At 41.1% G+C, this 7646-nt stretch overlaps 1 pseudogene; it reads right to left on the bottom strand.

The window, feature by feature from the left end:
* Positions 1-1117: 1117 nt before the first annotated feature.
* Positions 1118-4082, bottom strand: LOC140221360 (uncharacterized; annotated as a pseudogene).
* Positions 4083-7646: the final 3564 nt, after the last annotated feature.

The following is a 7646-nucleotide window of genomic DNA, read 5'->3' on the forward strand; positions in this document are numbered from 1 at the left end:
ATACTCATTAAGTTTCTACCTTTGTTATTTAAGCAAGAGAATTGCTAGAGAGAAAAAATACATACGTAATATTGTTGTACCATACAAAGCGACCACATTTCACATATAGTCCAGCTTAACAAACACCGTTATCGTCCGGCTTAACAAACACCGTTATCATCTGAACATAGCGTACATGCATTAGTAGAGGTGGATCCGTTTCTAATTAAGTGCAAGTAGCATAGCGTAGAATCAGCCCGCACCAACATTGAACAATTGCGATAATTTTTATCTTCTCGTGTAATTTTTCTACTCCACAACGTATTAGACTCCTCATCATAAATGCCATGTTCTTTTCAAGCGACAAACGGTTTCTAAAGTTTGGAAATTAAATAGATAGCTAGAAAATTTTTAAAAATACCTGTATAGATAATACATGTTCTTTGCAAACTAAGAATAGTTTTTTACCATGGTACCAAAAGGAAAATGGCTATGATCATTGCCACGTATGGCAGGTGATGGTGGATGGCCTATGGGGTTTTCTTAATTACTCGTATAATAAGCTAAAATCTATTTTTTATTCACAAATGAACTGTAGCCGAAGTGGAGATAGTGCTTCTTTCGGAGGTAGAGGTCAATGGATCAGATCCCTCCCATGCATGTTTTTTGGATTTCTACTTTCCTTTTTTTTCCAGCAGAGGTGTTCCTGCATGTTTTTGGATTTCTACTTGCCTTTTTTTTTCCAGCAGAGGTTTTCCTCGGTTGATGGGCAGGCCGGCCAATTTTCTTCGTTTTCTTTTTTGTTTGCGGGCTGGCTGCCATTTCAATTCGTAAAGAACGATAACTTGGACAGGCCCTATGATATGATTAACCCACAACTCTTCAATAGCATGCAGCCATATAATTCAGTTAGATGCACTCAAATTTTGGAGTGACAGAACTCACACAACAGGCATGGCAAAGAAAAAGAGCCCAGCAGAACATTTGATTCTAAACAACATAGCCAAATCCTCACATGAAACCGGGAACACAAGGGGGTCGCTTGTAACAATTTAAGAACACGAGTTTTTCAGGTTCACAAGCCTGCCAGAAAGGACAGCAAAATTAACTACCACAGTAGGATGTAGGGAGTGTCATCTAATAAACATTGAGATAAGCATTGTATCCATGTCTTTAACAGGTTGATTGTTTGCCAAATCAAAAGAAAAAAAGCTCAAATTATTCATGCTAGGAGCCAGGAACTGAAAGCCCAAGCAGATTTAATATGTTTCATCTGATGATAGTTCATCACCCATGTCAAAGTCATCTCTTGGTTTAACTCTTACCACCACGTTCCATCCTTTAGCTTTCGGGTCTTCAACATAGAAAACTTGCTTCGCTTGTGAAGAGAATACAAAAGGATCATGCTCTAATTTCTCTCCAGTATGTATTTTTCGAGAAAAATTCACAAGAGTGAATCCAAAATCATCTTTTCGGAAACCAGCACGGTGGTGGACATCATACCAGTCACATTTGAAAAGCACCACCTTGTAGTCTTTGTACCACAATTCTATTATATCTGATAATCTGCCATAATAATGAACTCCATCTGTTGCAATGTTCACTACGCCACTGTTTTGTGTCAATCGTGCAGCCTCACGACCCATGGTGTGGAACCTGAAACCATTAACAATATAGCCACTGTACTGCACACCACATTTTCTTGGTTTTTCAGCGATTGCTCTTGTCTTTTCAGTGATCCCTAGTCCATCATCTAGTATAACATGTACATAAGAAAATAATTACATCCATTCTCCTACTAAATTCATAAACATCATTTTAAGATGTACCTTCTGTTCCAACCAGTCAGCAAAGTGTTGATCAATCAACATCTCTATGGTAGAAGGTGTTAAACTTGTTGAGGGACACTGTTTACTTTTCTGGTCATCCAAAAATTCTCTAAAATAAGATAACAAATTATAGTATCAAGTCATCAAGTTATGTAAACCAAATAAACAAGAGAAAGCTATACTGCTCACCTGCGAAAACATTCTAGTTCATCACAGTGTCGCAAGACATATCTATGTGCCTGAACAAGAAGCTGATTGTCAAATTGGGCTGCAGTGCTACCTTTTCCAATTGATTCACCCGCACTGTTAAATAGGTACATATCTTTTATTTTGTCTAAAGGTTCAGGGTTTCTAGATGGCCTTGTAAAACATGTAGTTCCTTCTATGAACCTTGAACAGAAAGTCATGCATTCTGCAGTTTTATATTCTTCAGCAATTGAACCTTCTGGATGAGCTATGTTCTTCACAAGTGCCTTAAGTCGAACAAAAAACCTACACACAATTAAAAAAATATGTTATTCCTGTGAATTATTCAAGAGGACAAGGCAAAAGATAAACAAAATACCTCTCGAGAGGATACATCCATCGATAGTGCACAGGGCCACCAAGTTTTGCTTCTTCAGCCAAGTGCACCATCAAATGCACCATTATAGTAAAAAATGATGGAACAAAAGTTCTCTCCATATTACAAAGTGTCACCACAATACTTTCTTGAAGTTTGTCGAGCTCAGACACATCTAATACCTTGGAGCATAATTTCTTGAAGAAATCAGCTAACTCGATGACTATTCTCATGACATCTTTGCTGGGGTAACATGATCGGAGTGCTACAAGAAGAATATCATGCAGCAAAACATGATTATCATGACTCTTTAGTCCACTCAATTTTCACTCTTTCATGTTGACACACCTAGAAATGTTTGATGCATAGCCATCAGGTGTTCTAATATTCCGAAGTACGGAACAAAGAATCTCCTTTTTCTCTCTAGACATAGTAAAAGGTGCATCAGGTGCCTTTTGCTTTCCTTGGTCATCTACCACAGGATGCAATTCTTCCCGAATTCCAAGTTCCACTAAATCTAGTCGTGCATTCAGGTCATCCTTTGTTTTAGAATAAATATCCAGCAAAGTTGCAATCAAATTTTCACACACGTTTTTCTCTATATGCATTACATCCAGGTTGTGTCTTAGTTTGTTCTCCTCCCAGTATGGTAGCTTGAAAAATATTGACCTCTTTTTCAACCAATCTTCTGGATTCTTTTCTTTCTTACCTCGGTTGGCATTTAATTTCTTCTCACTTTCTCCTCTTTTACGCTTGCCCTTCTGATGGTCCAGGTCATTCCTTTTGGTGTTTCTACCTTTCTTCTTTGCAAAGCAGACCTTCTTCCCTAACACAAACTCTCTGCCTTGTAACATTGTCAGAACAGAAGTGCCACTCATTGTTTTAGGGGGATCTTCGGTCTCTTCAGTCCCATCAAACTGCTCCTTTTGCCTTCGATATTTGTGATCATGTGGCAACCATCGTCGATGACCCATATAACATGTCTTTCTACTCTTATTTAGGTAAAATGATTTTGTTGACGCACCACAAGAAGGACATGCGTATGTACCACTTGTGCTCCAACCATAAAGGTAAGCTAATGCTGGAAAGTCATTTAAAGTCCACAATAGTGTAGCTCGGAGATAAAATGTCTTCTGGAAAGAGGCGTCAATTGTTTCCACTCCCCTCCACAACTCTAAGAGCTCATCGATCAATGGTTCCAAATATACATCAATATCATTCCCTGGAGAATCTGGTCCAGGAATGATCATCGACAAAATTAAAGATGTTTGCTTCATGCAAATCCAAGGTGGTAGGTTGTAAGGAATGAGCATCACTGGCCAAGTGCTGTGTGTAGAACTCAAGTTCCTAAATGGGTTAAATCCATCACTTGCAAGACCAAGGCGTACATTACGAGCATCTTTTGCAAATTCAGGATATCTTCTATCAAAATCATTCCAAGCTTCTGCATCAGCTGGATGTCGCAGTTTGCCATCTTTTGTACGTCCCTCATCATGCCATCGCATATCATCGGAAGTTTTGTTAGTTGCAAATAACCTTTGGAGTCTTGGTATCAACGGAAAATAACGTAACACTTTTGCTGGCTTCTTTTTCTTTTTTGGTTGAGCTGCAGAGCCATTCTTCTTCATATCTTTCCATCGAGAGCTTTTACACACATGACAAGTCTCTTGTTTAGCTCTATTTCCTCGAAAAAGCATGCAATCTTTTGGGCATGCTTGGATTTTCACATAGTCAAGACCAAAAGCACGGATGATTTTTTTTGCTTCATAATATGTCTTAGGTAGATTTGCCTCAGGTGGAAGTGCCTTAGATAGCAGACCAAGCAGCGATGTGAAGGATTCTTGAGTCCAACCATGTAAACACTTCTGGTGATATAAGTGGACTAAAAATGACAACTTGGTAAATGTCTCACAACCAGGGTACAACCTTGTGTGTGCATCCTTAAAGAATCTTGTGTACATATCATGTTCTATCCTCATAGTATTATCTTCAGCAGGACTCACATCCTCTGTCATATTATGTTCCATATTTCTATCCTCTGCCACATTATGTTCCATATCTGTAAAACTAGACTGAATATCATCTAGTTCAGCTTCAGACATACTTGGCAATGATTCATAGCTTGCTGGAGCAAGAAATACAGCCTGTAGCATTCCTTGCATGTCATCTAATATTCCATGGCGATTTTCTACCGTAGCAGTCCTTGAGACACCCAAAGTAGGCATGCTTGCATCATTATTTGGAACATGAGCAAATGCAAATGATGGTGGGTCATACTCCTCTCCATGGTGATTCCATATTGTATAACCCTGAAGAATACCATCACATTTCAGGTGTGTCTCAACTTCATCACGATTTTGGGTTACTCTGTTTTCACAATTATTGCAAGGGCATGGTATTTTGCTATCATGTGGAAGGTCACAAAAAGCAAAAGATAGGAATTGGTCGACTCCATCTTTGTAAGCAGGGTCACGTCTTGGTTTACTCATCCAACTTCGATCCATCACCTATGATGATATGTAAGGATATAACTAAATAGTTAAGAAATTTGTAGAATTTAGTTTCTAAGTATGTAAAAATAAATATAGTTGAAATGAACTTAACTCAATTATCAATCACACTAAAAAACATAAACAATACTTAAGATATTATCTTAGCCACTTTCATATTTCTGGTTCTTCTACCACTAATAGCACTACAAAACACAATCACTGACATGCTTGTATAATTGGCGAAGGAGCAGGAGGAAGAATCTACTTGCTACATTCTACAAAAATTATGCATAAAAAACAATTAAAACAACCTGATTGCTAGTTGAACCAAAAATTGACACAAACCCACTCAGACAAATTAATCAGATGCTAAGAAGTTCCAAATTGTAGTAAATCCCCCCAAAGACAGGACATAGGGATGATCAAATGGAAAATGGGAATAGATAAGGCAACAAAGCAACGAAGTTCTTAATGATTTCATACAGAAGATTTGTCTGATTTACACTTACTTTGAAGCAAGGACTTGCTGATCAAACATAAAGGGGACAGCTTTAATCCATAGGCAGTAGTTTCAAGAAATTTACATTACCTGATGAATGATATCATGCCTATAGTCAGCAGGATTGCGATTCTGCTTCCTTAATTAGCATGATCATCTGAGTTCAAGATTTGCATAGTCTGCACAGGATGGTAAAAGAAATTGTCAAATTACTTCCATATATGACAATAAATTGTTTAGAAAGGAAGCTTTGTCAAAATTGAGCATCCAGATGTACTTCCTGTACTGCAATATTGCCCTTTAGGTCTGTGGCATACAAACCAACCAAACATCAATACCAATAACTTCCACCCACATGCCCTCTGCAGCTCTCTGCTCTTACTGTTTGTTAAATTTTTATAACTTATATCTGCATCAAATTTATACTATGGACAACGAGTGGCAGCTGAACAGTAACAATGAACAAGGCATGGGCCTCAACCCTGGAAACGAGACCGCCTACCCGAACTGGATCAACCACATGGAAGAATACGATATTGATGCTCTCCTGGGCGCCGAGGACCATGTGAACACTGATCAGGATGAGGATGACGAGGAACACCACCACGATGGATCGAAATCATCCAAGCGTGGGAAGAATCGCTTCACTGCAAAGCAGATTGAACAACTTGAATCGTAACACAAACATTCCCACCGTAGGCATTGAATATCATTGCTCACTTTTTTTCTGTGAGCTTATCTCATTTCTATTGCTATGCAGTTTGTTCCAATTGTCTGCCCACCCAGATGATCCGACGCGCCAGGAACTTGCTGACAAGATTGGGTTAGAGGCAAGGCAGGTCAAGTTCTGGTTCCAAAACCAACGCACTAAGACTAAGGTATATCTCTAATAAGTTCCTAATCATATATAGTAGTTGTACTGCATTTTTGTTCAATTAATTAACTGACAGAATTCACAAATTAAGGCTAAAAATGTATAGAGATGCACCATATGAAAAGTAATGACCATTGTTAATTCCTTAATTGAAACATGCAGGCGAAGGCAGTTGGAGATCAGAACAAGGACATTAAGCAAGAAAATGCTCAGCTGCACGCGGAGAACATGAAACTGCAGCAAACATTAGCATGTGGCAGATGTCGTGACCCAACAGAGCACAAATGGCACCTGCTGAATGAAAATGCAAGGCTAAAGGATACAAAACGCCGTGCCCAAGAATACCTGATCAAGCTCATCCATGATTCAAACCTTCCTCACTCTGAGACACTGGAGCATCTGGAATCAGCTTCCCTGAACCTGGTGCCATTCGACGACAATGGCAGCACTTACCAGGCCACACTTCTCTCATACGCTGAACGTGCCTTGAACGAGTTTATGAGATGCCATACTGGACAAAATCAAAAAAACTCTAATCAGTAATCACTAATCAGGAAGGGGTAATGGCTATTGGCTAAGTTCTAAATTGGATTGGGTAATGGGCTAATGGCTCAGTTCTAATCAGTGAGCAGGGGTGCCGGGCGAGGGCGGAGCCGCGGAGGCAGCCTGCGGCCAGGGGGAGGGAGCCTGCGGCCGGCCGGAGGCGGACTGTGGCCGGCTGGAGGGACCGAGGGAGCCTGCGGCCGGCAGCTGCGGCCGGCGGGAGGTGGAGCCGCGGAGGTGCTGCGTGAGGCGGAGGCGGAGGCAGCCTGCGGCCGGGGGGAGGGAGCCTGCGGTCGGCGGGAGGCGGACTGTGGCCGGCTGGAGGGACCGAGGGAGCCTGCGGCCGGCGGCTGCGGCCGGCGGGAGGTGGAGCCGCGGAGGTGCTGCGTGAGGCGGAGGCGGAGGCTGCGCGTGGGAGGAGGCGGCTTGTGCCTGGGAGCGGGAGTAGGCCAAGTTGTGCTAGTGCTATTGGGCCGGCTGGGCCGTATCTACTTGCGGAAACGTGTCCAATCACTAGTTTTCGGCCCAAAAAAACTGGGATACGTGGATACGCCACGAATACGTATCCGGGCCGTATCCCAGGCGTATTTGTATCGGATACGTATCCGATACAGGATACGCCCCTATCCTGACGTTTCCGTGTTTTAAACATTTTCGAATCCACTTTAATTTATTTTTTTAGCATGCCACTTTAATTTCTTGACGAGGGCATTCAATCAACGTATCTAGAAGCGCTTCTACCCTGATACCTGTATGCCACGCTTTCTTGAGACGTGTCAATACCATCCAACAACGTATCTAGATAATAATCATAGAAGCACTTTTATCAAAACGTGTCAACAGCACTTTGAAATTGTATCTGAGTTGC

The sequence above is a fragment of the Setaria viridis genome, chromosome 1 (genome assembly GCF_005286985.2).
Source record: "Setaria viridis chromosome 1, Setaria_viridis_v4.0, whole genome shotgun sequence".
Lineage (NCBI taxonomy): Eukaryota > Viridiplantae > Streptophyta > Magnoliopsida > Poales > Poaceae > Setaria > Setaria viridis.